The 27,944-nt window shown below is 36.7% G+C and overlaps 1 protein-coding gene across 1 annotated transcript in view; it reads right to left on the bottom strand.

Moving 5' to 3' along the window:
- GTDC1 (glycosyltransferase like domain containing 1) overlaps nucleotides 1-27,944 on the bottom strand; it is a 297,275-nt gene that overhangs the window by 266,916 nt on the left and 2,415 nt on the right. Inside the window, exons 2-3 of the mRNA XM_042994400.1 lie at nucleotides 24,378-24,436; nucleotides 2,462-2,526 (exon numbers count right to left, since the gene is read on the bottom strand). The gene's annotated coding sequence lies outside the window, so the exon portion shown is untranslated. The remainder of the gene's footprint in view (nucleotides 1-2,461; nucleotides 2,527-24,377; nucleotides 24,437-27,944) is intronic.

The following is a 27,944-nucleotide window of genomic DNA, read 5'->3' on the forward strand; positions in this document are numbered from 1 at the left end:
TAAATATCCCACCTGCAAAGGTAAACCAACGGAGTAAAGCTATATGCCTATGAACCAGCAAGGCTTCTACAACCTTTCTGTAAACAACCATCCCATCAAGAGAGATAAAGTAATGTTGTTATTAAAGATAGTAAAATTTGGGGCTCCTGGGTGGCTCAGTTGGTTAAGCTTCCGACTTCAGCTCAGGTCATGTTCTTGCAGTTTGTGGGTTCGAGCCCCAAATTGGGCTCTCTGCTGACAGCTCAGAGCCTGCAGCCTACTTCATATTCTATTCTGTCTGTCTCTCTCTCTCTCTCATAAATGAATAAGCATTAAATAAATAAATAATAAAACTAAAGACATGGCAAAATTTTCATCGCAGAGAGTTAGCTATCAAAGCAATTTTTTGGTTTAATAAAATGACTTTTGTTAATGTGCTCAGGGAAATAAAAATATGTGTGAATGTAAAAAAAGTCCACATACATTTCAAATTATATGCTATTTCCTGTAAGAAGGAAGAAACATCACTCTGTACATAAATACTACACTGTTTAAAAAATATTCCAGATTTTTTAATTTTCCTTTATGATTTAAGTAAACACCATTCATTAAACAGCATATTGCTTTTCTTAATAATGTTGTTCCACAAAATTGTTAGTCTCAACAACTCAATGATGCTTTTCATTAATAAAACTCTACTTCACCTTGCTCAATCAAAGCAATGCCTACTTAACATTGCATTTCAAAGCAAGAAGTCTCAGATGGTTCTCAAAGAAACAACTAGAGTGAAAAAATGCTTAGTTCTTGATGTCTGATCTTCCACTGAGCATTTTTGGAGAAAAATATACAAGTACATATTTCAGTCATCTACAGAATAAGAAGCAGTGTTCCTCGGTGGAAAAGACATGAACCTTGCGGACAGGGAGATACAAGTCTGAAGCTCAGCAATGTGCCTTAGAGCTGAGTGACCTTGGGCAAGTTACCCAAGGCTGTAGGACTCAGTCTCGCCTTCTCTAAAATGGGAATAACAATACCAACCTCAGAGGTGTGCTGTGAAGATAAAATTGAAGCATAGTAACTAACAGACAGTAATAAGATATTTTGCCCCTCCCAGTATTAGTACAAATCATCTTACTTAAGGGGGAAAGATATCTTGGAATTCTCCTACATTTTAAAATCAGTAATTTTCAATCACGGTCACCTCTCAACCAAGGACAGTGGGAAAGGTGGATACACATAAGCATTTGAAGTGCAGGGAGTGTTACTCATTCATCAGCAGCAGCTTGTATTTCAAATAAGAATGTGAGAGCCCCACAGGTATTGTGGGAAGAAGTTAGCTCAGGGGCTGAGCTATGCAGAAGCTTGGTTTTTTTCAGGCCAGTTGGAGACTACCTTTAATAAATGCAATGTTCAATAAGATAAATTTAAGAAAATGGTAGTCATTAATCCTTCAAATAATGGAACCTTCTAGAAAGTTAACCAAGAGAACAGTATAAGGCAATCTTGAAAATTATATCAAAGGTTCTAAGACAGACTAAAAGCAGTTAACATTAATTTGCTTACTAGATCATACCACATATATCTCTATCTAGGTTTATTTCCTCTGATTTAATCACACTAAGGTGTCTATGCCCTGTATATCCTTAAAAGGTTGTTGTAGGGGCGCGTGGGTGGCTCAGTCGGTTAAGCATCCGACTTCAGCTCAGGTCATGATCTCGCGGCTCATGAGTTCAAGCCCCGCATCAGGCTCTGTGCTGACAGCAGAGCCTGGAGCCTGTTTCAGATTCTGTGTCTCCCTCTCTCTCTGCCCCTCCCCCACTCACGCTATCTCTCTCTCTCTCAGATATAAATAAACATTAAAAAAAATTTTTTAAGAGATAAAGGTTATTGTAAAAATGACCTGAGATATTTCCCCAAGTGATGGAATGTGATCTAAGCCACTCCAAAGAATATTTCACTCATATAACCTCAAAGAAGGCAACATCAATATTAGAAGGGAAAAAAGCTTTCTGTATTCTTCAGTCCTTTGCTCCTTTTCATGATTAATCTAGAGCACATATCATGCCATATATTTACAAATGTTTCTTATGGGTCTGAATCATGAGTTATCTGCAAATCATAAGCCAATGTGGAGGCAGTATGTGTAGGTGCTGCTAGAGATTCAAGACATTCAGTAAGCAGAACTGAACACCAAGCATGTGGGAGGTCGAAAAATAGAAAAGGGGAAAAAAAGATTATAGCTATAGTAGATTTCCACCCCTTTAATAGCTCAGTAAGAAGAGTGAAATGTACAGGTTTGAACTAGCATTTACTTGAGCATTTTTCTAGTGGCCAATGGGTGTGCCTGCATTTTGGGTATTTTTCTAGGGAGAGTAACTATGTCCTACCATCTCTGAAAACTATACTTAGTGGCTTTGATTCATGGAAATTTGTTCTGCTTGTTTTGTGGAGACAGACATATCCTGGCAGTTCCCCTACTTACTTCTATTGCAACTTTTGTGGCAAGAAGAAAATGTGTTCTTCCCTATAGTCTTCTTAAAGCACAACCTGGAAGAAAGATGATTCCCATTAGGTGCAAGCAAAAGAGAGGAAGCTGATTTTTAAATATAAGATTCAAACCAAATGTCATTTATAGCACATTAAAGAACAGTGCAAATACTCTTGCTGTGCTTGAGTTTTTAGAAAGCACTGCTTGAAACAAACGAGCATGAGGTTGGAAAAAAAAAAAACACTTTGTTAAAAAGAATTTTTGCTGTTATGCTGGAATTTGCTAAAAGATAAAGGGAGTACATTATTTGCTCATTTTAGCAACAGTCCCAGAAAACTGCAGGTGGTCACCCTGACAGCACAGATGCTCCCAAGCACAGGTGAACAGGTGGGTACAGACATCAGGCACCACTACCAATGGCTCCTAGGGAGTGAACGCTGGGGAGCAGCATCCTTGACACTGAAAATGCTTCCTCCGAAGCAAGAAGAGGGTCTCCTTTACAGCCCGAGGTTGTGGCCAGGTGTTTGCCAAAACATGGTAGGCAAGCCTAGACACAGCCAAAGGTCTTACATAGGTGCCTGAGTGTTCATCCATCTGTTAAAGCATTATCACAAGCACCACCGCAGAAAAGGAGTAAGGATGTCAGAATTAGGGGTGTGGCATTTATTTCAAAGGAAAAACAACAACTAGAGAACTTCTCATGTGAGGAACAAATATCGATCAGAAAGCCCATGTCCTTTCTGCATGACACTAGACTGTTAATATTTTATAATGTAAAGAAAAAAGTAAATGGCCAATCCACTCTTGCTCCCAAAAAGAACATACAAAGTGTGTCAGATAAATTTTTATCAACTTTTAAGTTTTTCTGCTTAACACAGTGAGCTTCCGTTAAAAAAAAAAAAAAAAAACTCATTTCTTCAGCATATTTTATTCCCCAATGATGCCAGATGAATGAGAATCTACTACACTATTAAAGCTTTATGAAAGTTTAATTCATTATCAATACTATGATTTAATGATACATGGCTAAATGCTACACATTAAATTGGCAATATAAATGAGTCAAAGTGATATCTATGACATAGGAATTTTAAACCACTTCAAATTCTATTTAAGATCACCAGAGGTCAAATGATCTATCGAAGAATTGTCTGCCTTTCTAAAAATTTATATTTACGATTAAAAGCAGACACATAGTGAAAAAAATCACAAAAATGTTTCATATGAACATTTTGACCAAAATGAAAAAGTGCCATTAGTGTCATCTCAATTAAAAACTAATAATGCATTGATAAGATCACCAAGAACAAAAGTAGCCTGAAACCAATGCTGTGAATATTTTTAAATTTTTATTAAAACTTTTTGTCACTGTACCTGCATTTATTTTAAGCTTGACCCAATTTCTTTATTCCCTGAGCCATTTTCAAGGTGAACTACATTTTAGTCTACCTCTTCTAGCAGTTACAACTGCTGCCATAGTTATTTTTTTAACAGTAGTCAGAAAGGAAATTTGCAATATGCCAATGATTTATTGAAAAAGATGTGCTAAGTATAAACACATCATGTGAATTTTTAAAACAAAACCTAAATCACATTAGAAACCCATAATTAGCCTTCATATATGATGTCAATTCAGTTACTTATAATATTCAAATAATTTTCCAACCAAATACCAGGTAATAATTTTAAATCAGAGGAACTGTTGTATTAATAAATTCCACAGACACCTTACTGCTATTAGCTGTAGGAAGGTATGGTTTCAGTGATGATGGTTTAACGGTTTGAATCCCACACACATGAGAAATCGATTCCACAGGCTAATCCACACATGGCTTGGTACCTTACACTTCAATCAGTTGCTCCAAATATATTTTCTATTTGGCTATACACAATATTTTTAAGAGTTCAGTTTGGCAGGGCAGAAACCAGTGAAGTGAAACACTAAATGCCGTAAGTTGGGGAAAATAAAATTTGAGTAGGACTTCCCAATAGGTCATCAGAGGTTTACCTGGTATTTTCTTACTGACCCTGTCCCTTCTGCACCTCCACCCACCAACTCCAACACGCAGGCTTCTATTTAAAAAGCCACAATAACCCAGCAGGGTAAAATAGGGCAGTACTGAGAAAAGTTAGTATTACCTTCCAGCCCACTCACTTATTTTAATGATTCATCAGGGAAACCCCGGTTGTTAAAATGTACCTGAAATTATCTTATTATATACTAAAAAATAAGCATAAAAAGATTTCTGCTTTGAAACCTGTCACTACCAATTCCCCTAACAGAACCTAATAAGGGTGAATATATAGTAAAAATACATTTTGCTAAAAAGAGTGTCCTCAAAGTATTACACTACAATAAAGTATCATATGGAGGGGTAGAGTGGGGGGGGGGGGGAACAGAAGTAAGCAGATCCTACAAAAAGTTATCTTTGAAAAGCTTTTCATAAAAATCAGGCATAGCAAATCCATCCTATCTCCTAGAACCTCAATGTAATCTCTGAATACTAAAAGACAATCTGGTATTAAATGCAGCGTAAAAACCTTGCAATCCTAAAACTGTAGGCCCTGGCAATATTCTATACAATTAAAGAAAGTTTGGCTAACAGTAAGGAATGAATGAGATTCCTGAACATTAGTGTGAATTAAAGATAATGCATGATGGAAACTGATCATTACTCCATTATTTGATAACGGGCATACAACCCAACATTTATCATAACTTGTGTACTACTGTGTGTACTTAAATAGCAGCATTAAAAATAAAAATCTTGGGTTCATGCTGAAAATGATGTCCCACTGTATTCATCCATTGTCCCACAGTGCTATGAGTGTTCCAATTTCTTCAGCTCCAACTTTAGTTTCCTGTTGTGGTCATGAAGAACTAAGGATTTATGCACCAAAACCAAGATTTGGGAAGAAGACTTACAAGCCACCTTATTTGTGACACAATTTGAAGTAATTTTCAAGTGCACTTTTCCAATTTTTTCATTTGCTATGATCTTCTATATGTACTCTTTAAAAATTACAATCTGATACGCATATATGGCTATGTAATTTTCCCTAACAAATATCTTCATTCTTTCTCAATTTGGGATTGTAACTTTCTGTTTAGAACTGTCAGTCACTTATTCCATGACTTGAATGAATACAAAGTCTTGGTTATAACTGTATCAAGGGCAAATTCAACAACTACTTATTCGTACTGACACTAGGACATCATTCACTTGTTTTCAAATATGCATAATTTCCACAAATAAAGAAATGTGTATATATTACAAATTCACTACCTTACATTTTTGTGAAGTTATATTCCACATTGCACAACAAAGCTGTAACTATGAAATTTTTTGTGAGATGTTTACTGGTTTAATATCACTAACAAATAAAATCCTAATCCTCTTTCGGTTTTCCATTGCTATTAAGTTCACGAAACATTTCAAACTATAAAAGTAGTAATGAATTAGTTCTCCTGAATACTAAAAATATTTTCAATTTGCCGACATTTTAAAATGTGGCAGTGTATTTATGAATGAGTAGAAACTTTTACACTAGAAAATCATCTCATCGCTCATTTGAACTATTCCATTGCCCTTCTAACTAGGCCTTCATGCTGCCACATCATCTGGTTCCCATCACACCATTCTCCGTATTCCAGCTACAGGTAATATTCCAAAATGCAAATCTGATCATGAGGTGACATGCTAAAAAAACATCAACGTCTCTGTCACCAATGGATAAAGTCCAAGGCCCTAAATGTGGCACTGCTCACCTTGCTTTCCTGGCCTTTCCTTTCTCTTCACCACAGCCCTGCTTCTCCCTCTCCACTGGGATCTCTCTTCCCCCACTTACCCAGACCTTGCCTTGTTGCCTTACCGAGCGCTCACACTCTCCTAGTTAATTAACACTTCTGTGATTTCACACCTTTCTCCCTTTGCCATCAGACTCTTCATGTTCACCTCAGGAACTAGCCTTAAATTTCGGCTAAACTAAATCAAGCAGCGAGTATAGCAAAACACACTATATTCTCTTCCCAATACTGATTCTCTTTCCGTACTGTCATAGAAATGAGAATTTATTAGATTTCTTTTCATGTAGATACGAGTTTATCTTATTCTACTTATACAAGAGAAGTAACAATGATAAAAGAAATGGTAGAAACACCACAAGTGATTGCATTCTGGGCCAACCCAAGTTTCATGGTCTAAAAGAATGAGTATCTGTGAGATCCGTGAATGTTGAAAATCACCTGCAGTTTTTTAATCTGCTTGGTCTATCATCATCTTAGTTGAATACTAGCAGTGGAAGCAGGATGAGAAGCCAATTCCCTCACCGTAAATCTAGAGATCCCATTTCACATTGAGTAATTATACTTTTATTTAATGGGGAAGGGAAAAAAAGGCATTTTTAAATACTTTCTGCCATCAACTATTCATTTTATAAAAGTCTGACAAGATGAATAATGTATTTGCTTTCTCAGGATGGCATTTCTCCAAGGCTTCCACCTTCCTGAAATGGGCTGCAAATCAGTCCAGTGGGAGAAAATTAGATTATCTGACCCATTCATATATGGATACCTAAGTAGGAGAGTCAAGAATCCACAGAATCCTAGGTGGAAGGAATGCGGGAGCCATTGACCAACAGCTTTTCTTTTATAGAAAAAGAAATGGAGAGTATTGAGCATCACAGAGTAAGGGACAGAGCAAGGGGTTAAGTCCAGGTCTTCTGACCCCATGGTCATTTATCTTCCCCATTATACTTCATTGCAGGTATCTGGTAGGATGTAAGTAAAAGGTGCATCCATTTTCTAGTCTTTGGAGTTTGGGGATTAAAAATCAATGTTTAAGAATTATAATATGTAAATGATATATATTGCAGTATGTTTTTATATGTGTGTGAAATATAAATGTCAGTATAAGATGATAAATATATGTATCACATATTATATTTAATCGTAACTCCCAATAATTTGTACATCTAGGATATCAGTGCTATAAACCACACAACATGGTTATATAGAATACCATATAGTTAGAGTGATAAAACTCAAAACTTTTGTTTTAATCTCTTATAACTCCTTCCAGAGTCCTGCATAATCATCCTTTCCCTAATCCCACAACTTTTATCCTTCATGCCCCAGCTCCAGACTAAGGCCTTTTTGATAGGGCAGTAGACCTTAATGACGAGGAAGGAAGACAATATCCGAGATTCACATGACAGGAGGGTTTGAAACAGGAGGCGAAGAGGTCAGCCATATAGATGAGTTCAGTTTATTTCATAATTTACTACTGTCACCATCAGACAAAGTCTGAGTCTCCCCGATATAACAATCTGTAGTACTTCTTTGTACTTAACACTTGTAGGATGTATTTATACGAGTGACCACATAATATCTGTATCCCCTACTGGATATTAAGTTCCAAAAGGACAGTGACCAGGTCTGCTTGCTTACCACTATATGTCAGCACTTAGCAAACAGAAAGTGTTCAACACTCTCTTTGAGTCAATAAACCATAAAACTCTTTAGCGATTGCCTTGACAATTTCTTCTGAACTCATCCAAGACCTTTATTATTATCAACTACAAATAATCACCCCTTCCTACCACTAATTACTACTTACAGAGAGAACTTGACGCACACATTCTATCACCACCTAAAATATAACAGGTGGCATCTTATTGTATTCAAAATGTCACACCTCATTCTAAGGAAAAATAGTTCTGCCCCAGCAGCCCTACCCAGGGATTTAGAAGCCAAGTTTCATGCCATGGGCATCTATTCTCTCTGACCTTTCTAGACTCCAGAAGAATATTTAACACAAGGACAGTCAAGTCTACGACCTAGAAGGATTCAATTGGTTTAATCATTAGACTGGCATTTCTTTCTTGGTCAGAAGCATTATCTTGTTACCCTACATTGGCTTCTATGACAAATTTTAACTCAGACTTGGATTGTGTAAGATAATTATAAATATACATACCAAATGAGTTTAAAATAAAATGACTAACAGATTCTTAACTATACTGGCGCTAGAGAGTCTCGCTCTAACATCTTTTAAGAACTTAATCCATCTTAACTAAATAAAAAATTGTTGAGAAGTTTCCCTCTCCAAGTGGGAGGCACATATCACATTTTCAGTTAATTTTGAAACAGAAATAGCAGAGTTACTCTAACACACAAACATTCTCAACGTCCTATTTGAAGTACTGCAACCCAAGCAAACATGGGTGGCATTCCCTTGATGGGTTGAAACAAATGTCACCAAGTATAAAGTTCTGGATTTACTCACTTCCAGAGAAAAAATGAAAAGGACATAATCTCACAACTCAATCTATTTATCAGTGAGAGAAATCAACTTGCAAGAAATACAAAATCCTAACAGCTCAGGAGGCAAAAGAATATCAGGTAGACACATGGAAAAAGAAAAAGAAATTTCCATAGAGGCCTGAAGGGCTAGAAATAGATATTCTTAAAAATATCAATGTTAGACACCTTTAATAATATTCACTTTATATTAGTGAAAGTCACCCTGCAGTGACAGACTTATTTAAATGGTCTTGGGAAATGTGAGGTGAGGTCAGTATCAGAATCTATTTATAAATAAGTAAGTAAATAAATAAAGGACATAAACTCTAATGTCCTTTAAGGTCCAAATCAATAAAACTATGCTTTAAAGATGTATCAATTAAAATGTTTAGTGACACTTCTCTCACCTCCAAAGTTCCACCTAATTATTGTAATTTACTTATTAGAGGTAGGACTAGTTAAAAGTATATTTTCTTCTATTTATGTACTACAGCAGATCTTTTCTAGCTGCCATATCCTTGAGAAGAATCTTTTGATTTGCCAGTGGTCTAAGGCATTTGCTCATGGTTTAAGAAGCCAACACTGGAAAAACTGGATAGATTCTAGAGATCGTTAATGATAAATTTTAAAAAGCCCAGAAACCCAGTTTAGACCAGGGCTGAGTAAATCTGGGGCTAAGAGATGTGGTAATGAGAGCTGTATCACTATTTTTAAGTATCACAAGGGGCATATTATTAGCTACCCACTATTATAAGAAAAAGAGTCAGTCTGATAATAATAGACTGGAATTTCTAAATCCTGAAAATATTTAGGATTGAGACTGTTGAGTAAAGAATAGGCATACAGAGACAACAGTGTATAATTTCTAGAAGGTCTACTATAGGTCTTTCTACAGAGGAAGCACAGGCTTGCCCCTATCATCTGACACACAAGTTTCCACTGACTAAAAGATAAGTAACAACAGCTCAAAGTTTCCTGATTGGAGCAAGCACTATGACTTTTATCTATTTAGTGGCCTTGTCTGTCACTATTATCTCTTTATCAGCTGGTTTTTCAAGGAGACATTCCAATGACATAAATATTTTGTCTAATGAAGCTGAGACCCTACAGTACAGAATATTCTTTGCCAACTACCCAAAGCCATACTCTGCATCCTCATCACCTCTTAAGGAAGTAATTTCACATTTTGCAAACAGAGTGTTCAGACAGAGTAAAGTTGCTTAGGAGTTAATTAATTCCCCCTTGCATCTCTATCCGGCATGTATATGCACCATATCTGGGACCATACGTCTCTCTACTGGATTAATTAGCATTTGCAGTTAACAAACAGCCTGAATCACTGTAGAGAGAGATTGTAACTTAAAACTCATAAAACTAGGTATATACTCTCTTGCACTTCATATAGCAGTTGTTCAACTGATCTTAGCAGAACTGAAGTTAAAAAAATATTGTTCACCCTCATCATTCCTCTTGCTCAATGTTTTAACGTCCCTTTCTCCTGCCTTGTGTCCAAACTATACTTGCCAGAATTAAATTGAAGATATTGGATAACCTCCTGCACATTGTTCAGAGTAAACGTCTGCCAGGCACAATGTGTTACCTCTCCCAGGAGTACTTGTATGTTACAAGGGGACAACAGGTGATGGCAAAATTTCAGCCATCTGCAGAATGGATAAGAATCGTTCGTGAATTAAAAAGACACTTCTCGAGGCACCTGGGTGGCTCAGTCGGTTAAGCATCCGACTCTTGGTTTTGGCGTAGGTCACGATCTCACTGTTTTATGAGTTTGAGCCCCACATCAGGCTCCAAGCTGACAGTGCAGAGCCTGCTTGGGCTTCTCCATCTCCCTTTCTCTCTCTGCCCCTGCCCCATTTGTGCTGTCTCTGTCTCTCTCAAAATAAATAAAGAAACTTAAAAAAAAAAAAAAAAAAAAAAAAAAAGACACTTCTCAAGGCCGGAAGGCTGCTACCTACTCTACCAATGCCTAAGGCTGTATCTGCTTTAAAGTATTAAAATGTCTTATCACATCTGAACATAATATAAAAATCTTGAAAACTGCGATCTTTGGATTCAACAGTACCACTTCTTCTGAGAATTAACACTGGAAATTATGAAGAATCTTTACTGAAGTCTTTGTCTCAAATTGCAAGCAATGAAAATATCCAACAAAAAGAAATTTCATAATTAAATGATTAATGATCAAAAATCATAATAAAAAGAACATGGAAAAATGTTTCTACCATTGCATGATTGCAAGTTATGAATATATAAAAATATATGATGAAATGACATAGAAACACAAGAGAGAATACACGTGAACACAGGTAGGCATAAATAATCATTTATGGTAGAAGTATGAGCCGTTTTGAATTTCTCTTTGTGTTTTATTTTATTCTTCAAGTTATCTTCACTGAATATATTTCAACTTGCAATTAAAAGAAACTATAAATTTTTTCTAACTTTAGGAAGGAGGCCAAATTGTTTGAAATAACAAACTACTTCCCAATTACTGAAGGCTTACTCCCCTCCAGGAGCTTGCCAGCGGTTTTCAAATTATTCTATTACTATTGCTATAAAGAAACTTATTAAAAATCAAATCAGCAAGGGTTAAACTAATGGGGCTACAGCTATTCATAAACACTATTAATTTGGTTTTGGAAATACTGCTTGTCTAATGTGTGAAATAAAAGTAATACTCAGTCGATTTTTAAAAGTACTTGAATTATTAAATAATTGTAAACAGATCAAGATCTTTATTTATCGGTAAGGAATGTGAAGCTGCACTCTGACAGAGAATATTAGAAACTAAAATACTATTTGGCACTTACGGTTTTGAATAGGGACAGATATAGTACAGACTCAGAGTTTTAAAGTTCAAGTAAAGTGTCAAAATTAATCTGTGCCTTAAATAATTAGATTTGTGTCTTGAACTAAGGGGGAAATATTTAATAAAGGTGCATAAAATTGAAAAGAACTTCTAGTTTCACACTTAATTTCCAAAATGTATTAAAAAAGCAGCAACATGCTATTGAGTAATCATCCATATGTGTTAAACACGTTAAAGGAGGGACTGATTGCATAGTCAACTACTACAGACACAGTCTTGCAATTTTAAAAGACTGCCTCCTTTCATAATCACTCATATTTTTCCTATATTTATATACCTGCAATAGTTGAATGGATACTCAACATACATTAACCCAACAGCAACTCAGACTTAGTAGAGAAATGGTTTTAAATGGAACCCCCAGGTCCTAGTACTTTTTACAATTTAAATGCTATGAAAACATGAAACATATTTCAAATAATAAGAAAGTATTATTCCTGGAATTGTTTTCCAGTGCAACAATTTCATCATAGTTCATCTTTAAAACCATCTATCCTGAAAATTTTAGCTTAGAAATCTAGAAGGAAAAAGAAAAAAAAAAACCTGCCATTAGAAGTATACAAATAATTAAGAATTAACCTCCACAAAACACAAAAGTACTAATAAAAATATGAAACTGCGAAAATGAGGGCCAAGCTTATCATTTTGTCTATTTTTAAAGGGACACTAAGAATATAGTGATCAACCTGTAACTTTCCATATTTTAAAATTAGCACCGACTTGATATGAAAAAGAAACCCTAATCTCAGGAAAGCACCATGTGGCATTTTTTAACTTTATGACCACTATGTTGACTCTCTGTCCCAGAGCAGATCACCTCCAGCATTAGTACTCTGACCTTACAGAAAAGTGACAGATAAAGTTTATGGTGAGAAAAAATGAGTTTTTATGGGTTTCCAAAAGGGAATTCTTATGACACTAAAAGCCATATAATAATATTGATTTGATAACCAACTTTTTTACAGCCAAATTACAGACTTAAGATTTCTGGAAAAATATCCAAGTGAATTTGCAGTAAAATACAATAAAATAGAGGCTTGGGCTCATGACTGGCAGTCTAGGATCTCTTTCCAAACTTTAAATATACATATAAAATAATTTTTTAAACCAAATCTTTAAAGTTTTCAGTGTCTCAAGATTTACCTTTTATGTTGGAACTGACTGACCCCTCCTCCTGACATTGATCAGGAAGCTGTAAGCACTCAACTTTCTGGGAAAATAATTTCCATGCCTGTTTCTAGGTTTTTTCTGTCTTAAAGGCAAATGTACAATGTACAGAAACTAGGATTATTTTCTTGTAAAATCGCCCTCAAAAATCAATTAGAATATTCAAAATATTCCATTCTCACAAATGAAAATAAGTTGCTTGCTGAAATGACAGTCTTCCATTTCACTGCCTTAAAAATTAAGCTGGCATGGATAATAAAAGTGTTTTCTGACTGGATATGCTTGGCATTCAAATATTTTTAAAACAAAAACTAATCCATAATTAGATTTCACAGGCGCAATCTATAGAAAACAGAATTTGTTTTTGTTTTCTGAGAGCAATACTAATGATTTGATATTATAAAAGTTATAACAACAATACCATTGCTTGCATGAAGCTGTAAACAAACTGGCACACTTGTGTTTATTATCCTTTTCAGTCTGATCTTTACCATTCATTCATTCCTTTAGCAAATATTTATTGTGCCCACTATGCGCCCAGCATTGTTCCAGGTGTTGTGGGTAAATTAGGTGACAAAACAAATGTTCCTGTTATCACAGGAAATTGCTTTCTAATTGGAGTAAAAAGACAATCATCAAGTAAATATAGCTCAGAGGGTACAGGTGCTATTGAAAAAAAAAAAAAAAAAAAGCACAAGGTAATGAAGGATCCGGTTGCCGAGGCCTGGGACTGGGAAAGGGTGGTATTTTATATTGGGTTGTCAGAGGACACCTCCCCGATGAAATGGCATCTAAACAGAAACCATAAGAGTGGGGGTTGCTAAAAAGATCTGGATCTAAAGCCTTCTGGGCAGCAGGCACAGCAAGATCCTGAGATGGAACATGCTTGGCATGTACGGAGAGTAAGAAGGTCTGTGTGACTGGAAAGCATAAACAAATGTGCTTTATTCAGCATTCACTGAATGACTGCATTCTAAAAGTTATGCTAAGTGTTTCTGATATCAAGATGACCCAAATATAGTTTCTGGCCTCAGACCTGGATATAATTACAATACAGAGTGATAAATGTTATAAAACATTTCAGCTGGGTCTCAAAGAGAGACCAAAATCAAGTTCTACTTCAAGACGATGAACCAAGAGCCCAGAAAGAAAGTACTAAGGGCCAAGACCCCCACTCTAAAGAGGAGTTGAAGAAATGTGCAGATAACTCTTGGCTCCCTTAACAACCATTCAACCCTTTTTTTCCTCCTTTTACTTTCTTCTCAAATTCAGTCTGAAATACTTGATCTCCCAGGTGTGAGGACAGGTGGCATGTTCTAGAGTATTCCAAAATGATGTAGGTGGAAAGGAGGCTCAAAACTGAAAACGCCCTCTATTGGGAGCCAGGATACTGCTGTACAACTCGACAAATCAACAACCCACAGTGCTTTTGGCTGACTCACCCCAGACCCCTGATATCAGGTCTTTCTTCCAAGCCCTTGAGCCGCCAGCCTCCCTCATCTTCTTCAACCTCAAGTAGGCATCAGCTTCTGACTGTCCTCCCTCCCTGCCGCTACATTTAATGTTTCCATTTTTCTGAAACTTAATGTCAGCCCTGCACTCAAACACCTCTGATTTTTTCTACAGAAGAAAGAGAAAATAATCCTTAGCAAGACATAAGACCCTTGACAATTTGGTGCCAAGCTCCCTTTCAGCTTCGATTCCTGTCACTCTCACAGACACACCATTACCTGAACACAATTTTTAGAACATTCCATACACATTTCCACCTCCAAGCACTGTTAGTGCGTTCTTCCTAGAACCCATTCACTTTTACCACCTGTCAAATTCCTACACATAGTTCAAGACTCCATTCAAATTCCATCTCATCTGCAAAAGCTTAAGTCAATTGCTCACCTATATTCAGCCAGTCAGAAGCAATTACTCCTTCCTCTGTGGTACCACCAAACTTGGCTTATACCCCAATTAGAGCAGTTACCACAATCCCACCTGGACAACAGTTACACCGTATATATGTGTCTGGTCAACCAGATTTCAATTCCTTGGCAGCAAAGTCTATGCACAACTTATGTTTATATCTATTCATTATCCAGCAAAGTGCCTTACACACAATAGGCACTCAACTAACATACTCTTGAATTCTCCTCCATAGGCTACAATAAGTTCTCACTTTATGAGAAAGGGAAAAAAGAGATTTCTAGATAAAAATTAGAGCAGCATCATAAACTGAATTGTCCAGGCATTACCACTGTATTTAACTATTCAAGTAAGTTATGAACCATAGCAGATATTATTGAATAAGAAGATAAAGACAACACAAAATTAACTATGGGTGCTCATTAGGCAGAAAAATAAAGAGGAATGGGGAAATGTAAAGCCTAAAGGTACCTGTATTAGGAAGCATTACCAAGGGATACTAAAACAATTCATTTAACAAAGTTTTAGGTCCTGTTAAGTGCCAGATACTATAGTGATCACTGAGAATATAAAGGTAAAAAAGGGCTGAACACGCTTTTTTAAGTGCAAAGCATTGGCCCCAAAAGTAGGACCAAAAGAGCAGCTTAAAGGCCAAAACAGACAATCAGTACCCAATTCTGAGTCCAAATCTAGGAAACTATCTTGCCTAAATTGTGATTATGTAGGAACTCTCTCCAGAACTGCTTCTGAATGTTAAAAGGGCTTCCTTTATTTTCAGTGACTATAAACTGCTCAGATAGAAAATTTAAGTTCCAGATACTTGAATACATTCCCTGCTTTGAGATAAGTTCTATCCATGCACAGGTTGTTTTAGTAATTAAGGTACCAGCAACCCTGCCATGATGAATGAAAAGGGAGGAATTTATTAAAATGGTGCTATATAGGGAATGTTGCATGGGAGACAGTGGATAGTTGATTTCTTTGTCCTCTGAGGCCAAAATAACAGAAACAGAACGGAAATACAACAAAAGGAATTTCAGTTAGACATTGGACAAGTTGTGAGGCACTGATTCACCCTATCAAGTTACACTCAGCCATTTCTTCTGCAGATTTTGAATGAAGAGGTAGCCTGCTTTCCTCTAAGACAGATTAAGCAAAGCAAGCAGATGTAAAGATGACTTCTTAGTGTTTCTTTTAGACATATTCTTCAATTGTACATTACTATTTGTATGTGGATTAAAAAAATATGAAGCTGTCACTCTAAGAATTAAAACCATTAATTAAAATGCCACCTAGGATAAGATGTGACACAGTAGGCTCTTTGCCATGAGGCTACCAAGGCTGTAACAACTCCTTCCTGTAAATCAACATCAATAATGTAAGTTATCAAATTTCCTACCATATTGATAAGTTCAAATCGCTTACTTCTTCAAAAACTGAGATCTTAATATATGACAAATGCAAGATATCCTTGTTTAAACAATAGTCTATGCAAAGGGTTAAAAGGAAATTATATTTTTATTTACTCATGGAATAATGTACTCCAGCAAAAGCACTGGTACTAAGTCATTTTGAGGATTCTCCTATAACCTTTGTAACTAAGCACCTTCCACTCAAAACAACTTTGCAACTTTGATTTTCCCTTACCAGTAACAGACAAATCAATAAAATGTAGTCCACAACCCCTCACAAATTAAAACTATCACTATATCCCTTATAGGCATAAATGATTTACACCAATAATATTACAAATATAATATGTTTCCTAATACTCATCCATCCATTCATTCAACAAGTGTTGAGTGAAGACCCACATCTAGGCACTGTGGTAAGTGTAAAGACACCAAGGTGACCCAGTTACAGTTCCTGTTGTCAGACACAGAAATAACATTACAAAACCAAAACATACGTACTTATATCAAAAGGGAACCAACAAGTTACTATATACACCAAGTACCCAGAAAGTTCAAAGGTCCAAGCAACTCATCATACAAAAAAATTGAGAATTATGGCAGAGAACTCGGAGAGCTCACTCAACCTTCATTCCCATTCTCTTTTTCCCTGTCTTCCTCCAAAATAGAAACAAGATGGCTAAAAACTTTTTATCTCATTCTAGAAGTACTTATGTGACAGACTTTTGGCCAAGGAGATGTCCCCCATGAGCAGACATCCCTTTCTTTCTTTCTTTTTTCTTAGACATCCCTTTCTTAAAAAAAAAAAAAAAAGAGGCGGCCCCCCATGAGGAAAGCGCTTCTGAGAATCCTTCACTTTTCTTTCTGCTTGAAGGTAAGCACAATTTCTGGAGGAACAAAAGTCATTTGTGTAATAAAAGGCAAGTTACATGCTAAGGATGTGGGAAAACGAGATGCTACCTGGGTCCCTGATGGCATCAGCTATCTGTGAATTAACTGCCTCCAGACTTCTTATGAGACAAATAAAACCCTTCCTCATTTCAGTCAGAGTCAGTAAGATTTTCTACTCTCTGGAGCCAGAGACATTTTTACCATTAAAAAGGAAGCTGCAGCAAAGAGGAAGGATTTGAGTTAAACTATCTATGGCTCCCCCTTCCTCAGCTTATGCTATGATCTAGTTCTTCCCAGCTAGAAGAAATAAAAACAATTTTGAATTTACATTTCTACAATTGTCCTACAATTTTCAGTAATGTGGATTATGTAAATAAGCATGTTCTAATTCTTCCACAGAAATCTATTTGTGCATAGTCATTACAAGATTTTTATTTCCCTTCTTAACTGATCCTCAAATCTATAAAGTAATATTTTTTATGGTGTGGTATATATATCATTCACAAATGCAATATACACATAGAATCAAATAGCCAAAGATTAGGAACGGAGTAAGGAAGGAGAATGAAAAGAGAGAAGGAACAAGGAACCTAGTTTATTTCACAGTGTAAACTATGCTTTCAATTGTGCGAGCACTTTAGAAAGCAGCTTCTGAATAAATGAAAGACCACAAGATAACAGTATTTTTTTTAATAGGAAAGACTTCTTCTGCAAACCGAAATCAGTTTCTCCGTTTTTAAAATTTTTTCAAACTTAAAAAAATATATATCCCAAATATATTTGGGGTCCAATTTACCACTACCATTATTAAATTATTATGCTATTCCACTTCTCTCTAGTAAGCTCCTTAAGGTAATAGTCTGTATAAGTTTCTGTTGGACACATTTTGAGTGTGTACCATTCTTGGAATAGTTTCTATCTTAGAGTGCTGGAAAGATTCATTCATTTCAATCACCATCACTCCATAAGCCACATATACTTTTTCTGCCTTTTTTGTTCAAATATATTTCACTGTGGCCATTCAAAGGAAAATTACACATTCCAATAACATTTGAGTTCCTCTCAGTTACCCTTTCAGTGGTTCAGGGTAATGATAGAGTAAAGAATCGTGCTCTTCACAGGCTCTCCTTTTTTTTTCCCCTCATTTGGTAGAATTTCAGCTTCAAATCTCTTGTGCCAAAAAGCAATGGATAATGTCTAATGCTCCTCTCTAACAGTAGCTTACTTTAGAGGGAAGGGGAGTGAGAGTCAGGAGAAATCATCTCATTCCCAGCTTTTAAAGAGTCTTAGCATATGGGATAAGCAATCTCTTATCCCATTTTCCTAAAATAGAATTATGGAACCGTAATAGGTCAAGTTGGGGGTGGGGGAAAGGAATTAGAAAGTTTTCAATAATCTGAGTAGAGGTAACAGTTAAAGGGTGAAATAATTGAAAGTTTTAGCCCTAAATTCTCACCGAAATCAATTAAAAAAAAAAAAACCCTATATATTCATAAAACCTGGGGCTTATATATATTTTTGGCTCTGTTCCTAGGTAGAAGCTTCCTCTGTAAAACAGATAAAAGCTATATTCTCTTCTTCATGAGACTGCAAGAATAAAATAAATAAGGATAATAAGTATAGTCAGAGAACATAAATTCCTTCATTTTAAAACCAGCATTCAAAGGCAATCCTGGTCAATCCATATGAACTCAAAAGCATATTCAGAGAATGACAAGTCTCCTTTGTTTATATCATCTCAACTTCAATTTCATCTGCAGTTATCTCCTTTAAAACAAGTATTTCTAGGCCCTTACATGATATCAAGTCCTTTTTCTGAGGCCCATTTTTATTTGGTTATCTTTTTAGGTGCACTAAAGATTGAGTTTACAATAAACTGAACAGACAGCGTACAAAAGGCTTTTAGAACTATACCATATGGTCCAGGGAAGGGAACAATCTGGACGATCCCCATTTCAATCTGCAAGCTTGTCCACCTCTATAACACATTATACCACTGTAATAAAATATTAAGATGGAAACGTAAAAGCGAAAATAGTCTATCTTTAGCATTACCAGGCAACCACACTTCTGAGCATTTACTGATAAACTTAATAAACATTTACTTTAATTTATATTCTGGAATTTTGGTATGCAACACCAGGCATAGAAACCTAGGCCACTATTCACTAGAAACAATATTTCGGCAGGGATATGTGTGGGTATTCAACTTATGCTTCAGAAATTTGGAAGGAAAAAGAAAACAAAACACTTTTACAGGGGGCATATTGGCAGGGGCTGATGTAACAGATGACACATTCTTGGAAATCAAATAAAAGCAATAGGGAAATACCCATGGCTGCCTGGTGAAGGCCTAATCACATGGACACAGCTGGAACCAATGTAGATCATTCATTAATAAAACTGTATTGTAGTAGCCACTTTTTGATGCATTTCAATTGCTGCTGTAGCCAAATCTCTGAATTTCTTTGTTTGCTTTTTTGTTGAATTTCTTTGTTTTAATGGGAAATACGAGAAGATGGGGGGCGGGGGGAACCACCCTGCTTTCATGCTAAAAATGAGACTAGCTCAAAAAGCTAAATGTCACTTTACCTTGCAATGTACTTACACTATCAGCAGCTTAAAATATGCAGCGCAAACCTGAAAGGGGGAACTCATATGGTACTATGGATAAAAAGTGAGCAGTGTGAGATGCCACAGAAAACATATGAAATACTTGTGACAGTATTCTACAGAATGATAATATGTCAGGCAGGGGGAATTAAAATGTATCAAAAATTAGAGGAAGAACCAAACGACCGAATTAACACACACGCGTTCTTGTAATACTCTCTAACAAAATTTGACACTGAAGTCTGTACCACATGTGTAAGGGAAGATTACTAATATCTTTGACCACATAAATTCAGAAATCCACATCTGTTATTATAGGTTACCAATATTTGACATCAAACAAAATATTCAAGCCACCTACCCTGGAGTAACGTTTAAAACCTGAAGTGATACTCCAATGAAACAAAACACTACTCATAATTATAAACATGGTATCTAATACAATAACATAAAATCCTGGTTAAAATAATGAATTTAGTATTTATCCAACTTTGCTGACATCCCTCAATAAAGCTCTTTTTCCAGGTTGCTACAAATATGATTAAGTTACTAAACAGTAATTCCTGCAAACCATATAATGTCAAACCATAAAGATACAGCTTTGATATATGTTCTGCATTAAACAAAACTATAGAATTTATTACCTACAAAAAGGAAAAGCTCAATAGTATTTACAAAAAAAAAAAAAAAAAACCCTGCTCAAACACTCAAACATTACAGGTCTTAAATATATTGTACTATGCCCCTGTGTATAGTTAGAATAAACAAATAAATACAACAATTCGTGTTGCAATTCCTAAGTCACTGAAAGATATGTTCCTACCACAGAAAAGACAAAGGGCTTAATTGCAAATCAAAATTATAGCACTGGAGAAAATGTATTTAAAGTGAATGCATAGTATTTAATATGCAATAAACATACAGGTGAACATAGAGAATAAGCTTTTGGTCTATACCATCACACCTGGGCACAGAGGACTCCAGACAGACAGTCACGCACTTAAGAGGACCAAGAAAAAAAAAGTTTCACTGGCTTTCCTTCTAAAAAATGTCACACGTCTAAAATGTAAAATGTTGACCTAAAGATTTAATTGATATAACTTAACAGGCATCTCACCCAGATTGATTTTAGCTACTCTACAGAAAAGGGCACTTAAATACAAGTCAAAAAAACAGCATTGGGGGGAATGGAGAATTGTTAGCATTTATTAACATGTGCATTATACATATAAAGCAATGTGGGTACTTGTTTGTTTTGTGAAATTAATGAGCCAATATGTTGCTGAACCTGTCTTGAGATTGAGAGAAAATAACAGGTGAGTTTATTTAATGCATACTTCTCATATACCTGTTTTACAAATCCTTTCAATGATTTTAAAGCATTTTCTAAATTAAAAATAAATCTCTAGGGAAAAAAAAAAACAACACTTAGATTGTACAAGTTTATCTTAATGTATGCATAATAGGTCTATTTCCCAGTATATGTGGTATATAAAAATGTTTCACATTAATAATTCTAACAGGAACCATATTTACTTTCTTTTCGGTCACATTTGTTATACCATTAACAAAAATTCATGAATTTTTCCTCCCAAAGTCATTTTCTTATTGCCAAAAATCATTGACAAGTTTTTAAAATAAAAATCAGTCACAATAATATCAATCTCCTCTTTAGAAAACATATTCTGCCTATTTAACTATTCTTATCTTGATTGCAAAACACTAATTTTTAAAATAGAGCACTTGAAAGTCAGTCATTTGTTTTTGCTTAATACAACAGAAAACACATTTGCATTTTGAGGAACATTCTACGAAATTTCATAGAATGCTTGCTCATAGTGAAAACCTAGTCTCCTGCTCAAATCATCACTTAAAAATCATAATGCTACCTGTTCACACTCCTTGTAATAATAGGTCCCTAGCTATAATTTAGAAAGAACTGGGAAACCTAAAAGCACTCTGCTTAACCTTGCATTTTCATTTCAAAGGAAAAAATTTTTAATGCACATCTTTATATTTAATGGAAGTTAACTTGCTTACCTAAACTTATCAGACATTCTAAAAATGAGTATTCAATTCACAAATGCTAAAAGCTGACCCTGAGTTTTAGACAAAAATAGAAAACAATGGCAGACTTTTGGGTTTCAACAAGAGCTATCTTGGCATAAAAATCCATTTAAAACCACCAAGTTATCTTCAAGAGTTTCCATTCAAGTAAGAAGCTGCGAAGGAAGACAGGATTCCAATCAATCAAAAATACCATGTCAACAGGACCAAAGTTAGCAATATTCAGAAGGGGTTTCTGAAAAGCGTGGCAAAAATGCCAACTGTGAAGGAAATCTCTAAGAGCTGGAAAAGGGAGATTGAACACAAGCTTCCCTAAGGAACAATGCCATTTAGTAAACAGGGAAGTTGTGAGGAGAACGGTGTTTCTATTTAAGAAAAAGTTGCTTTGTTGTTCTCCTATGGTGCTCTACATGAAGGAAGAGGAAAAGGAAGGAAAAGAAATGGGAGAAGCAGGAGAGACTAAGCCTGCTTGCCTTCCTTCAGTGGTGCTGGGAGGGTAGACCCTCTGCCTTATGAAAACCACTGCCAGAACCAAGCTACACAAAACATTTTGGCTGCCAGCCTAGAACAGTGCCAGGCTGTTTTTTATTTTGTGCTAGACTCCCTCAATTGAGACAGTGTGGGATTGTCACTTTGATGCACATAGAGAACAAAGAATAATATAGTACGGGGCCGGGAGGGGGGAGGATTTTTTTTGCCCCTTAAAGTCAGGTTAGCATTTTGTTTTCTTTGACAGGTCTTGAAAAGACTCAAGAAACAAAAGTTATGCTGAAGAATCTACCAATTGCGTAAAGAAATTAACTTGGGTACAACGCTGTCGGCAGTTTAAAGGCACATGAGAGATTAACATTTTTTAAAGAATCAGACCTAAAGGGGTCCAGGTTACATGCTTACCTATTCAAGAAGCCAGAGATCAAGAAATATGTGACTCACAATCACATGATCTTATCTAAAATCTGATAGATGAACGAAGGCCATAAAGTCAGACAGAAAACTAACAGAAGTGTCGTAATTTTTAGGTCACTATTCAGAGGCAACTGTGTCAGCTGTTATTCTGACCTTGATTTCCTCAAAATAAAATAACCTGATTAAAAGATTGTAACAGTAGTATCTGAATATTTTATGCCTTTACAAGAAAAGAGGTGATAAATGATCAAAAATGTTTAAAGGATTAAACCACAAATCATCTAGAAAGTTGCCACAGAGACAAACAGGAAAACCGTCTCTTCTATCCTATTCAATTCTGTACTAGGAGCAAAGCTAACACAAACGAGAAAGCCGAGCGTGTGCTGTTGCAAGCTTCAACTAAATACACTACCTGAATCTGGTGAGTAAAAACACCAATAAGCCATCAGCTAGACGTATGACCCTTTTCTCTCTAATGTACAAGATAAGTAGAGGTAGAAGTCCATTTTCTACAAACCAAATGAAAAGAAAAAATGAACTGTGACAAGCCCAGATCCCATGCTGGCATATTTTACACTAAGCTCAGCATCATCTAGAAGCAGTATGCTTCTCCCTGCCAATCAGGACAGGAACAAAGTTGTGAAACTAATACAGCATTGATGAACAGCACCAAAGGTGCACTTGTCCCTTCCTCCTGTACATCTCCACTGAACCAGGTGTTACAAGAAGACCAACGACTGTTACAGAAACAGCGAGAACTAAAGCACTTGCCTCAGATGTGACACACAGAAGCATGAGGCATTACCACCTGAACCTATCTAATTTCCCACAAAATGATCCCCCGCCCAGTTTTGCTCATGGCCACAGATTCTGACAGCAAGTCACGATCGGTGTTGGGAAAAGGGGTGGGAGTGGGAGAGTGTGGAAAAGAAACCGAGTGAGAACAGTGGCCAAACTTCACAAACAATACACAGCCCAGGCTTCTCTTATTATTCAAATTGGTGCTGTGCACCACACTTTGGGAGGACAAACCCTGTGGGGAAGGTTTCAGGTACCAAGATTTACCCTGGGTGGCATGGGCTGGTCTGCCACAGAATCGAAAAATGTATCATTTCGCTCTTCAGTGTTCTCCTGACGTTCCCTTTCTCTCCTCTTGTGTATACCGGTGATGCTGTTACTGCCTGGGACACTGATAGTTGTAGGCAAGGCATTCATGTTTTGCCAAAGTGGCCCAGAGAAATGATGTCTGGCTGGCTTTAGTTCAACGAGGAATCTGACGCAAAACCAGGAAGGAAAAAGAATGAAAGTATGTAGAAGAAGCCAGGCGATAACATGTTTTTTCTGTTTATTAATGATGCAGATGAAATGGGGGAAAATCTAGAAAAAGCAGCCAAGCCGACTGAATTACAAAGAAAGATTAAAGGAGTTAAATGTGTATAACTTGGCTGACAACCAAGGAACAATATGAGAGCTGTCCACAACTCTCCAAAGTATATACATAAAAAGAAGAGCAGAGAATTTTTATCTGCTACAGAAGTGTGAGTATATGCAATAATAATGAGATAAAATTAAAATAAAGAAATCTGACTTCAAGCAGCAGAGGAAGTAATCTGGTAAAACTTAAGAAATATTTATCATCTCACTGACCCACACTGCAATAAAGAAAGAACAGATGATAGGAAATACCCACATACTGACAGAGGACTGACTCAGTGGACAAATTAAAATGAAGTCCCATGTGCTCACCTGATGATCCAGAAACAGTGATTTCCCTCTTTACATATATCCAATCTAATCAGAGGTACCTGTGAGATCAAAGGACGTAATTAAGATATTATCTTCAAAATAAGCCCAGCCTAAATTCTGAATCCTTATCTGGACAAGAGTTTGCTTGGATGATCCAGTATTCTGATTCTTGAATATTCCAGGATGGAAGAAGAGTCTCCAAGGACAGAAATGTTTTGAGTCTTAACTAATAAGAGTTTTTCTTTTCAATCATTCCAAATTTTCCCAAATCAGTTATAACTCAAAACTAAGAAGAAGAATTCAGATTAGAGGTCCTTAACCTTGGTACATGGATGAACTTTAGGAGTCTATACACTTCTAAATGATATATGTAAAATGTGTGGGTTTATGTAAATGGATACCTCTCTGGAGAGAAGGTCAATAGTTTGTCAGATTTGTAAAAAGCTCCATAATCCAAAAAGCTGTCAAGAACCTCTGCTGAGGATAGTCTAAGATCTCAGAGACAGGTTGGAATGCATATGGATAATCAGTCCAGGTCTGGGGTTTTCACTCCAGGGAAACAATGGAGGTACACAGACACTTCTGTATCTGGGTAAATACCGTAAGTACACTGCTTTCTGGGAGAGCTTTATATCAGGTGTGAGCTGTTACTTAACTTACACAGCTCTGTATTCTCTGCAAGCCATGCACAGTGAAGACAGTAAGATCTTACAATACACCCAAGGGTGGATATTGTGACTTTCCTATGCTGTATACATTAAAGTCAGAATCCTTAGGTCCATCAATACTGACAGGGTCAAAACTAACATAGTAACTCATCCAAAAAGGATCTGTATGGCAAATAAAAGGGAAGAGCTAGCAAAGCAATGAGAAATATGTCTCCCAAACCGTATACATAGCATAAAGTCACAGGATCACCAAAAGCATCTCTAAAAAGAATTATCTTAACTAAACAGTACTCAGGAAGTCCAAATAACCTATTTCAGAAAGAAATCAGTATGGAGACCCTTCCAGCCACCAACTCTGAACAAGACAAAAACATTCACAGCCACAGAAAGAATCCTGAGCTGGAGTCACCAAAAAAGGAAAAAAAAAAAGGACAAAAAAGATAAGAGAAAGGCTCAGAAGACGTAAATCAAGTAGAAGGAGAACACAAAACAAAACTTTTGAGGTGGGCTATTACAAATAATGATCTTGTAATACATTTCCTCGAAAAATCATTTTCTTATTTAGACATTCACCCCTTGAGCATCTACTAGGCACTGCACTGGTTGCTGGGAATTCAGCAGTGAACAAGACAAAACTTGCCCTGCTAGAGCTTGATTTTGGGAAGAGAAGGAAGGATGCAAGGAGACATACACATCAGCAGTATCATTTCAGTTTGTGACACATGATATGAAAGAAATAAGATGATGTGACCAAGGCATTGGAGAATGGCCTACATCTATCCAGTATGTCACAGATGTTCACTCCAGTTCTCAAAGCTAGTCAGGGTCTTAGGAAATGGAGGCTGAGAAAGGACCACAGGGACAGCGAGTCAAACCTCTTCATTTCAGAGAGGAGGACAGGAGAGGGAGAGCTATTCTGGAAGACAGTATATCACAACCTCATTATCTTCAAACATCAAAATACACACACCTAGACTGAGTTATAATTTTATGATACACTGTCTGCCTTTAGAGGAGAAGCCTGAGAACAAGTAACTGAACAGCATTTCTGAATCTTTTAAAAAATTGGCAGCTACTGTGCACTTGGTACCCTTAAGATCCAACACAAAACCACATTCTATCCAAATTCTTGGCAAGTTCCCTTCTATTTTTTTTTCAATTGTTTTTCTCTTCTACAGATAAATTTGATCAATTTCTACTGTTAAAGGAAGATGGGCAATGGGGAATGTGGGGAGGCATGGTAGCCAACCTCCAAGAGAGCCCCAAATCCTCACCTCATGAAATTCATGCCTTCATGTAGTTCCTTCTCATTGCATGAGGGTTGGTTTGAATGAAAAACAGAATGCCCTGGAAATGATGTTATCTGACTTCTGAGGCTAGGTCCTAAAAGATACTACAGCTAGCTCCTTGCTCTCTTGGATCACTCACTCTGGGTGAGGCAAGTTGCCACATCATGAGGACAAACAGCTCTATGGAACAGTCTACATGGCCTCTTGTCAAAGAGCCAGAATCAACCAACAAAGGCTTACATGTGAGCCATCTTGTAGGTGGACCATCCACGATGCTCAAACCTTCAGATGACTGGTGCCCTGAGTGAATCTTGACTCTAATTCATGACAGATCAGAGCCAGAAGCACCCAGGGTGCACTCCATCTCTAGCTTGCTCTCTAGATTCCTCTACTATAGGACGTCCAAAGCTAAAAACTCCATTTCCCAGATTCATTTGCATCATGCCTTCTATGGGGACCCAGATCCAAACAATCAGAAAAATCCATGCAAGACTTAGAAAACAGAAGTGAGCAAGTCAAGGTGGTGACCACCTCCAAAGAGATCAAATCTTGTAGTGAAGGCATGTTGTTCTTCTGAGAAAATCGGCCAGATACTCTATTAAACGACCCCTAATATCACAGGTTCCTAGTAGCAAGTGACGGTGGATCTTCTACTAAAATACTGTAACTGGATGCTTCCCTTGGCTTGTGCTGTTCCTAGCTTATTAACAGTCAAGGTTAGTTCCTTGGCACTTTGGGGAATTAAGCAGTGTGTAACATATCCCTTTTTGCTTAAACTAGCTGGCTGGCTGCAACTTAAACGAGCTGTTGCCTACAACTAGGAATCCACTCTATCATATACAAATTCATACAAATTCCCATCTCAGAATGCTTTCTCTCCTATTTTGTAATTCACCTTCTTCTGTGCCATTACTAACCCCTCTGCCTATGCACTGAACCCTATTCATTCGCACCTTTTCTAAAAACTGTGCTCCACCATTCTTCTCCTTTTCCTCCACTTCCAATCTTTTTTTCTCCACTGGCTCCTTCTCATTCATAAATAGCACACTTCTTTCAACACTACCAACTAGCCTGACAAGCTCCATTAAAAAGAATATAGACTCATTGCCTTCACCGGAACTTCCATCAATGCTCAAACTACCACATAGCTTCCTGAGCTATCACTCTACTGAAACAGCCATTGCCAAGGTATGCTAATAATTGCCTACTTTCATTCCTCATTCTGCTAGACTTTGGCACTTGTCAGGCCTACCCACCATGCGTCCTTGAAATTCCCTTCCACTGGTTTCCAGGGTGCGACCACCTAGCAGCTCTTCTCTAGTCTATGAGTGTTCCCTATTTTAACTTGGCTCTTTTTCTAGGAATCCCCTGGGGCTTTATCCTCAGGGATATTATGGTTTCATTCTGTCATTGACTTTGAGATTTCAATTACCATCTATATATTCATTGATCCCTCCCAAATCCAACCCCTCCCATAGCTTTCTTCACACCGCAAACCTATCATTTCTATCTGCCTATTAGATGCATCTAGCTTTATCAATTGTTGCAAAATATCATAAAACCCTCCCTAAACTAAAAGGACAAATTTGAAAGTAGTTTATACACTACAA

Source organism: Panthera tigris, chromosome C1 (genome assembly GCF_018350195.1).
Source record: "Panthera tigris isolate Pti1 chromosome C1, P.tigris_Pti1_mat1.1, whole genome shotgun sequence".
NCBI classification, from domain to species: domain Eukaryota; kingdom Metazoa; phylum Chordata; class Mammalia; order Carnivora; family Felidae; genus Panthera; species Panthera tigris.